Source organism: Gracilinanus agilis, chromosome 4 (assembly GCF_016433145.1).
Source record: "Gracilinanus agilis isolate LMUSP501 chromosome 4, AgileGrace, whole genome shotgun sequence".
Classification (NCBI taxonomy): domain Eukaryota; kingdom Metazoa; phylum Chordata; class Mammalia; order Didelphimorphia; family Didelphidae; genus Gracilinanus; species Gracilinanus agilis.
This window is the reverse complement of record NC_058133.1, coordinates 251,124,650-251,134,299: the sequence shown is the minus strand read 5'-3', so window position 1 is coordinate 251,134,299 and position 9,650 is coordinate 251,124,650. Positions and strand designations below refer to the sequence as shown.

The 9,650-nt window shown below is 39.8% G+C and overlaps 1 pseudogene; it reads left to right on the top strand.

Moving 5' to 3' along the window:
• Nucleotides 1-5,291: 5,291 nt before the first annotated feature.
• LOC123244568 overlaps nt 5,292-9,650 on the top strand; it is a 58,517-nt pseudogene continuing 54,158 nt past the window's right edge.

The window sequence follows — 9,650 nt, the reverse complement described above, 5'->3', positions numbered from 1 at the left end:
TTGAACAAGCCATCTATGAATTCCCTAAGAAAAAATCCCTAAGGCCAGAGAGATTCACAAATTAATTCTACCAAACATTTAAAGAACAATTCCAATACTAAAGAAAGTACTTGGAAAAATAGCTGGAAACGGAGTCTTACCAAACTCCTTTTACAACACAAATATGATACTGATAATAAACTAAAAAAGAAAAAAAAAACAGAGAAAGAAAGCTATGGACGAATTTTGCTAATGAATATTGACACAAAATTTTAAAATAAAATACTAGCACGGAGATTAAAGCAATATATAACAAAAACTACTATGACCTGGTGGGATTTATACTAGAAAAGCAAGGCTGGTTCAATATTAGGAAAACTATCAGTACAACTGAGTACATCAATAACAAAATAAACAAAAATCACATTATTAACTCAATAGATAAAAAAGCCTTTGACAAAATACATCTATTCCATTTAAAATACTAGAAAACATAGACATAAAATAGAGTTTTCCTTAAAATGATAAATAGCACATATCTAAAATCATCAGCAAGCATTATCCATTATTGAGATAAGCCATTGGGAAGCTTTCCCAATAAGATCAGAAGTAAAGCAAGGATGTCCATTAATACCATTATTGTTCAATATTGTACTAGAAATGCTAGCTATAGCAATAAGAATCTTCTCTTAAAAGGAACTGAAGTAATTAGAATAGGTAATAAAGAAACAAAATTATCACTTTTTGCAGATTGTGGGAATTTAACATAAATTATATTGCCTTATTCCATTTGAATATCCATTTTGGTCAGTATCAGCTCTACCCTTTGCTGGGGCACCTCATAGCACCTTGGCCACATGAAAGGAACTGTCTTTAGTCCTGCCTGACTCCTGGAATCTAAAAATGGGGCTCAGACCTGAAATGAGGTTAAGTCTATCCAATTTGAGAGTTCCAGGAGTAGTACTAAAACTGGCTTTATAAGAAAGGGGATGGAGTAAGCATGGTCTCTTTTTTAAGCCTTCAGCTTTCCATGTGCAGAGTCTGAAGACTCTTGATGGCACAGCCACTTCTGGCTGGCAGGCTGAGGCAGCATGGCAAAGTGAGATTAATTAGGCAAAGTCAGGTGATCATGTGATTTCCCCCCCAAATTAATAAATAATTATAAATTAATATACAGTCTTCAGGAAATTTTTAACATAACAAGATGACCATGTTATACTTAGGGAGCCCTAGAGAATCAATCAAAACTATTATTCTGCAGATGATATAATATACTGAGAGATCCTACAGATTCAACTAAAAAACTAGTTGAAATGGACAATTTTAGCAAAGTTGTAGGATATAAAAATAAACCCACACAAATGATCAGCATTTCTTTATATTACCAACAAAACCCAGCAATAAGAGACAGAAAAAGAAATTCCACTTAAATCATATGTAATATGAAACATTTCAGTGTCTACCTACTGAGACAAATTTAGGAATTCTATGAACATGATTACAAAACACTTCACAAAAATTAAATCAGATCTAAACAACTGGAAAAATATTAATTGTTTATGGGTAGGCCAAACCAATATAATAAAATGACAACCCAACTAAATGAATCTACTTATTCAATGCCATATCAGATTGCCCTAAAATTATTTTGTATAGCTAGAAAAAATAATAACAAAATTCATCTGGAAGAACAAAGAAAAAGAATATCAAGGGAATCAATGAAAAAAATATCAAAGAAAATGGCTCAGGAGTAACAGATCTTAAACTGTGCTTCAAAACTGTAATCGTCAAAATAATCTGGTACTGGCTAAGAAATAGAGTGGTGACTCAGTGGAATAGACTGGCTGTATATAGTAGCAAATGAACATAGTTATTTAGTGTTTGATAAACCCAAAGATCCAAGTTTTGGGGACAAGAAATCAGTTGACGACAAAAACGGCAGGGAAAACTAGAAAAAAACATGGCAGAGACTGAATATAGACTAACATTTCATACAAGATACAAAGATAAGGTCAAAATAGATACGTGATTTAAACATAAAGGGTGCCACTATTTTTTTTTCCAAAGTTATATGATTCATGTTGTCTCCCTTCCCCTTCCCTCTCTGCTCCTGGAGTTGACAAATAATTCCACCGGGTAATACATGTATTATCACTCAAAACATATTTCTGTATTATTAATTTCATAAGAGAATAATCTTATAAAAGCATAACCCCAAATCATATACCCAAATAAACAAGTGATAAATCATATGTTTTCATTTGCATTTCTACTCCAACAGTTCTTTCTCTAGAGTTGGATAGCATTCTTTTTCATAAATCAAAGGTGCTACTATTAGCAAATTAAAGTAGCATAGAATAGTTTACCTGTCAAATCAAAGGAGAGGAGAAGAATTTACAACCCAAACAGAGAGACAGAGCATTATAGGATATAAAATGGATAAGTTTGATTAGAGTAAATTAAAAAGGTTTTGCTGAAACAAAACCAATGTAACCAAGATTAGAAGGGAAGTAAATAATTATGGAAATTTTTTTTTTTACATTTAGTATCTCTGATAAAGTCCTTATTTCTCAAATATATAGAAAACTGAGTAAAATGTATTAAGATACAAACCATTCCCCAATTGATAAATGGTCAAAATATGAATTGGGTATTTTCTGATGATGAAATCAAGGCTGTCTATTGTCACATGAAAAAGTGCTCTAAATCACTCGTGATTGGAAAAATACAAATTAAAACAATTTTGAGGTGTCACCATACACCTGTCATATTGGCTAATATGACAGAAAAGGAAAAGAATAAATGTTGGAGGGAGGAAGTATGGGAAACTTGGGACACTAAGTGGAGTTGTGAATTGATCCAACCATTCCAGAATCAACTTGGAACTATGTCCAAAGGGCTTTAAACCAGTACTATACAGTAATACCACTACCAGGTCTATATCCCAAAGAAATAAAAAAAGGGGGAGGGGAACTATTTGTACAGAAATATCTATAGTAGTTCTTTTTGTGGTGGCAAAGAATTGGAAATTGATGGTATGTTCATAAGTTAAGGAATGGCTAAACAAATTGTGGGCTGTGATTGTAATGGAATACTATCGTGCTATAAGAAATGAGAAGGATGATTTGAGAAAAACCTGGAAAGATCTAAATGAATTAATGCAGAGTGAAGTGAACAGAACCAGGAGAACATTGCATGCAGAAATAGCAATATTATATGATGAACATGTATGTGATGAATGACTTTGCTATTTTTAGCAGTACAGTGATCTAAGATATTCCCTAAGGACTCATGATGAAAAATGTCATCTGTCTCCAGAAAAAGAACTGATAGAGTCTGACTGCAGACTGAGACATACCGTATTTCACTTTCTTTTTTCATTTTGTTTGTTGGAGTTCTCTTCCACAAAATGACTAATGTGAAAAAATGTTTTACATTATTGCACATGTAGAATCTATAACAGATAGCTTGCCTTCTGCAGGGGAGGGGGACCAGAGAATAGGGGAGAATGTGGTTCAAACTTAAAAAAAAGATGGAGATTTTTTTTTCATATAATTGAGGGAAAAAATAAAATGTTAAATTTAAAACAACAAAAACAAAGTAAGAGATCAGAGTTAGGAATGGAATTCTGATCATCTATCTAGCTGTCTTTCCATACAGCTACATTTGGCTATCTCTGTAACATCTCCAAAACTTTACTGTCCCATAAATTCATGAACATGAATTGAATACAGAATTACAGGTGTGGGAACCTGAAAATAAGGAAAGTATAGGGTAGTGGAAAGATTATTTCATTTCAAAAATTTGTCCCACACTCCACCTGTGATACAAATTACAACTTTTCCAGGCCTAAATTTCCTCTTTAGTAAAAAAAAAAGGGGGGGGGGAGGTTGGATTAAATTACTTTCTCAGTTTAAAAGAACTGAGGATATTCTCTAATTGATTTCAACTGCTTTCCTAAGGATATCTTGCCCCTTGATTGGGCCACAAAAGCACACTGACTCCAGAGATGTGGATTTTAACTTTAAGAAGAGTTAGGAAGATGCTATTCCTAGTTCATAATCAACTTAAGGGGAACAAAGGATCTTTCCCTCTGAATGTCTCTGTCTCTGTCTCTTCACACAACTCCTGTTGACCTAAAATTTCAGAAGGCCCACTTGGTAAAACTCAGAACATATGCTATTCCCTTCATCATATGACTAGGCCTAAACCACATCCCACCCAAAATCAAAGATGGAAATGGCTTTCATCATTTCCCCACCATCCATAAGGTGGTCTTGTAGTCTTCTTCCAGAGTCAGTTAAGATCCTTTCCCACATCCCCCACTTTAAGGATGGGGTGACTAAACAGATACTAACCAAGGGCCTAAATTTCCTTTCAGGCAAAACAAGGGTTAGGTGGCTCATATCTTCAAAGCATGGAATATACATTCTCTTTCATACAACTACTTTCCTGATGATACTCAAGACTCTTGGTTGGGACTCTGAAGCACATTGACTACAGGGATTTGGAGCTTAACTTTGAGAAATCGGCTGAAGATTCTTTTCTTAGTCCCTAACTGTTCTGACAAATGGAGAAACAAAAGGTCTTTCTCTCTGGATATCTTTCTAACGCCCACTCCTACCCATTTCCCTGTAATTCAGAAGGCCCACCTGGACAACCAGAAGATATTTGCGATAGGATCCCCCTGGGACAAACAGGCCTTACATCCACTCAGAGCAAAAGTGGAAATGGATTTTATTTCCCTTCCCTCATAAGAGGCACTGCCAGACCAGAACCCACTTCGGGGAAGTCCCCCAAGGCCCTTCTCTCGCATTCCCCCCACTTAAAGGATGAGGGAAACTGGACCAACATCGAAAAAAGCGTCTCGTGTCCAGGGATGCGCTCACAGTTCGCTAGGAGACACTTGCAGCGTCACTTTCGGCATCAGGTGAAGATTTCCCTTTCTTATTATATAGCCTCCTTCCGCGGATCGTACCATTCTTGGGGAGAAAAAAAGAGGGAAATCCTCATATTTTCTCCCAGACTCTATAAAATAGGACTTTGGAGGAGATGGAAATGCGGTGAATGTCGTCCTCCGCCTCCCTTTTAGGCAGTCTTCCTCGCCATCCCTTTCTCTGGGACCGACCAGTTTTCCGCGCTCTAAGTCCGCCCCCTCCCCGGCCCGAGCTCCTCCTTCCCTCCAACCCCTAGATTCCCTGGCCCCGGATTCCCTCTCCCTAGGCCCGCCCTTTTCTCCTCTGCTCCGACCCTTTCCGCTGGAGCTCCGTCTCCCCCCTCTCCCATCCCTGTTCGAGCTCAGTCCCCAGGCCCTGCCCTAGTTCCGCCCCTCACCTCGGGTCTTACGAGTCGCGGATCCCATTCTCACCTCTCAGTCGCCGCTTGCTAACGCCTAAGGTACTTTAAGACCCCGCGCTCCTACAATTCCTCGCCTACTCCCAGGCTCGCCTTGGCTTCCCTATTTCGTCCTGTGCCCAAGCTGGCCGCTTGCATTGTGGCATTAGAGCGCACGAATTATTGAAATCCTCTTATTATGAGACCGAGAGCGTTTGCCAGGAATCATGGGAACCGACTTGAGGGCCAGGGAAAAGAGAGTGGTGGGGAGGAGAGTGGGAATTTGGGGAACTTAGAGATAAATGGGTGGTGTCAAAGTAGGGAGTATTTATTAAGTGGTTACTCTGCGTTGGTCCCTGGTAAACGCTGGGGATGAAAGGAAAAGGGAAAAAACTCCAATCCCTACTCTCTAGGACAGGGGTCGGCAACCTTTTTGGCCGTGTGAGTCTTAAACGCCACATTTTTTAAAATGTAATTTTGTGAGAGCCCTACAGTGCTCACAGTGCGAGTTCCTGAAACAGCGCCTGAAAAAAAATTGACTTTATGGCTCCTGCAGAAAGAGCCATATCTGGCCCTCAAAAGAGCCAGATATGGCTCAAGAGCCATACGTTGCCGACCCCTGCTCTAGGAGCTCGATCTAATGCTGGTGAGGTCAGTGTAAGGATGACGGAAAGGTCTGAGGAGCTTGGGGAGTTTACGAAATAGCTCCTGGAGCCGTGACCTACGAGCTAAAATGGTGAATGATATACTCACACAAATAAAATTACAAAGATTTAAAGTATTATAGTATCTAACTCCTCCACAATCCCCGGAATCCCTGGGTCGGATTCTCTCTGGGATTTGGAGCTGTCCCTCTCTCTTGGAGGACCCTTCTTCTCTTCCCCCTCCTAGTCCCGCTACTCCTTCGGCCTCTAGGCCCGCCCCTCCCCATTGGAGCTCTGCCCCTAAGCCCTGCTCTGATCCCGCCCCTTCCCTTTGGTCCCTCCCACCCCCATCTGGTCCAGACCCCAGCTAGCTTTCCCGTAAAGCCCCTGAAACCAGGATTCATTTCGCAGAGACCAGCACCTGCTCCTGGGATCTACCTACCGTCCACTCTTTGTCGTGAATCCAAACTAGTCGTCTGCACTGTGGAGGAGGCCAATATGGGGCATGGAGCGAGTGAATGAATGATAGAAACCCTTTTGGGATGGAACAAGAGAGAGTATGGGAGAAATCCTGGAAACACTTTAGAGGTTCTGGAGAATGAGGGTGATAGCGAGCACGGTGAGAATTTGAAGAACTAGGGAACAAGGCTTGGAGTCAGGCATCAGACATCTATTAAATGCCTACTATATGCTCGCCACTGCTAAGCTTTAGAAATACAAAGAAAAAAGAGCAAAAGACAGGCCCTACTCTCTAGAAGCAGTCAGGAGCAGAAGCGGTTCAAAAGCACTGAGACATTAGCTATGTGATCCTGGGCAAGTCACTTAACCCTGTTTACCTCACTCTCCTGACTCACCAACAATCCTCTCCAGGAGCTGAGTCTCATGGGAGTGAAGTAGAGATTAAGACCAAGGGGCAAGTCTGGTTCTGGCCAGCTCGAGAAGCTTATGCTGTAGTTCCTTCAGTTGTGGCCTACAAAGCTATAATGACTCTGGCATGATCTACCCACACAGATGAAATTTCCAAGATTTAAAAGTTTACTTAGGACCTAATGGATTAAGAATAGGAGTTCAGTTAACGTTTGCTGAATAAATGAGAACGAATTATGACCAAAAAACTGTCTGAACTCCTCCCTCTCTCCTTAGAGAAGACACCACTAAGACACCTTCCAGATATTTCCCTAAATTGCACACTTCCCAATCATGTCTCCCAAGCTTCCTCCAAACCTAAAGAACCCAGAACCCCACAAGACTTCATTAGGTCTTCAACAATCTCTGTATGTCTGCCACAACCCCACCCAATCTCTTCTTTTCTTCATATCTCCTATCCCTCCATTCCATAGAGAATGGTGTTTTTGATACCTTGTACACCTTCAACTATTCAGTATTATGAAGTGAGGAATGAATTCTAGACTTGAGGGGGAAAGTCCAGTGGTGTCAGAAAGGAGACTGAGAAACCATGTGCTTGGTTCTGAGTGACTCTAGATTCTGCTTTTTGTTTCCTCCTTCCAGCTAGACTGATAAGCCTGGGTTCCTGATGCCCCACGAACAATGCATATTCCCCCACCCTGCACAAAGGATGTGACACTGGAAATGGTGATGGCCACTCTATCTCATGTCTACCAGGCATCCCTACAGGGGATTAAAACTGAGACAAAGGGCTGGACCTCAGAGGAAGAGTGGAGTACAAAATTCTCTCCCAAATGTAATCCATCCTCAAGCAACCAAAATAGTTTAACTTTAAACACCACTTCTTCTTTATTACCTCCAGAATAAAAACAACAACAAAATCTTTTGTTTACCAACAAACCCTTGCTTAATATAGGACCTATATTATAGGTCTTCTTCCCCATCCCACCTATGTTTCCAGCCTTTTTACACCATACTCACCACCACATACTTTTTGATTCAGTGACACTATGACAAATGCTTACTGACAAACTCTAGATTTGGAATGAGATCTCGGCTTGACTCTCAGTTCTGACAACATTTAGTGATTCTGGACAAGACCCCTCTCTGAATCTGGATTTCTTCTATGAAAAGGGCAGGGACTACCTGGATCAGTCATAGTGATGGTGGTAGTAGTGGTGACAGTGGGTGATGGTTGGAGCTGGATCAGAAGGAAGTTTAAGGTTCCTTCCAGCTCTAAATCTAAGATCCTATTAGGATACTAGGTCACTTTGCTAGTCTTTTTTTTTTTAATTTAAACATTTATTAATATTCATTTTTAACATGGTTACATGATTCATGCTCCTACTTTCCCCTTCACCCCTCCCCCCCCCCCCGCACTCTCCCCACCCATGGCCAATGCACATTTCCACTGGTTTTGTCATGTGTCCTTGATCAAGACCTATTTCCAAATTGTTGGTAGTTGCATTGGTGTGGTAGTTTCGAGTCCACATCCTCAATCATGTCCACCCCGACCTATGCGTTCAAGCAGTTGTTTTTATTATATGTTTCCTCTCCTGCAGTCCTTTCTCTGAATGTGGGTAGCGTTCTTTACCATAAATCCCTCAAAATTGTCCTGGGTCATTGTATTGCTGCTGGTACAGAAGCCCATTACATTCGATTTTACCATAGTATATCAATCTCTGTGTACAATGTTCTTCTGGCTCTGCTCCTTTCACTCTGCATCACTTCCTGGAGGTCTTTCCAGTTCACCCGGAACTCCTCCAGTTTATTATTACTTTTAGCACAATAGTATTCCATCACCCGCATATACCATAGTTTGTTCAGCCATTCCCCAATTGAAGGACATATCCTCCTTTTCCAGTTTGTTGCCACCACAAAAAGCGCAGCTATAAATATTTTCATACAAGTCTGTTTATCTATGATCTCTTTGGGGTACAAACCCAGCAATGGTATGGCTGGATCAAAGGGCAGGCATTCTTTTATAGCCCTTTGAGCATGATTCCAAATTGCCAGCCAGAATGGTTGGATCAGTTCACAACTCCACCAGCAATGCATTAATGTCCCAATTTTGCCACATCCCCTCCAACATTCATTACTCTCCCCTTCTTTCATTTTAGCCAATCTGCTAGGTGTGAGGTAATACCTCAGAGTTGTTTTGATTTGCATTTCTCTAATTATTAGAGATTTAGAACATTCTCATGTGCTTATTGATACTTTTGATTTCTTTACCTGAAAATTGCCTATTTATCAATTGGGGAATGGCTTGATTTTTTATACAATTGCTTTAACTCCTTGTATATTTGAGTAATTAGACCCCTGTCAGAGTTTTTTGTTATAAAGATTTTTTCCCAATTTGTTGTTTCCCTTCTGATTTTGACTACATTGTTTTTGTTTGTACAAAAGCTTTTTAGTTTAATATAATCAAAAACATTTAATTTACATTTTGTAATTTTCTCTAACTCTTGCTTGGTTTTAAAGTCTTTCCTTTCCCAGAGATCTGACAAATATACTATTCTGTGTTCACTTAACTTATTTATAGTTTCCCTCTTTATATTCAAGTCATTCACCCATTCTGAATTTATCTTGGTGTAAGGTGTGAGATGTTGATCTAGACCTAATCTCTCCCATATTGTTTTCCAGATTTCCCAGCAGTTTTTGTCAAATAGTGGATTCATGTCCCAAAAGTTGGGCTCTTTGGGTTTATCATACACTGTCTTGCTGATGTCATTTACCCCAAGTCTATTCCACTGATCCTCCCTTCTATCTCTTAGCCAGTACCATATT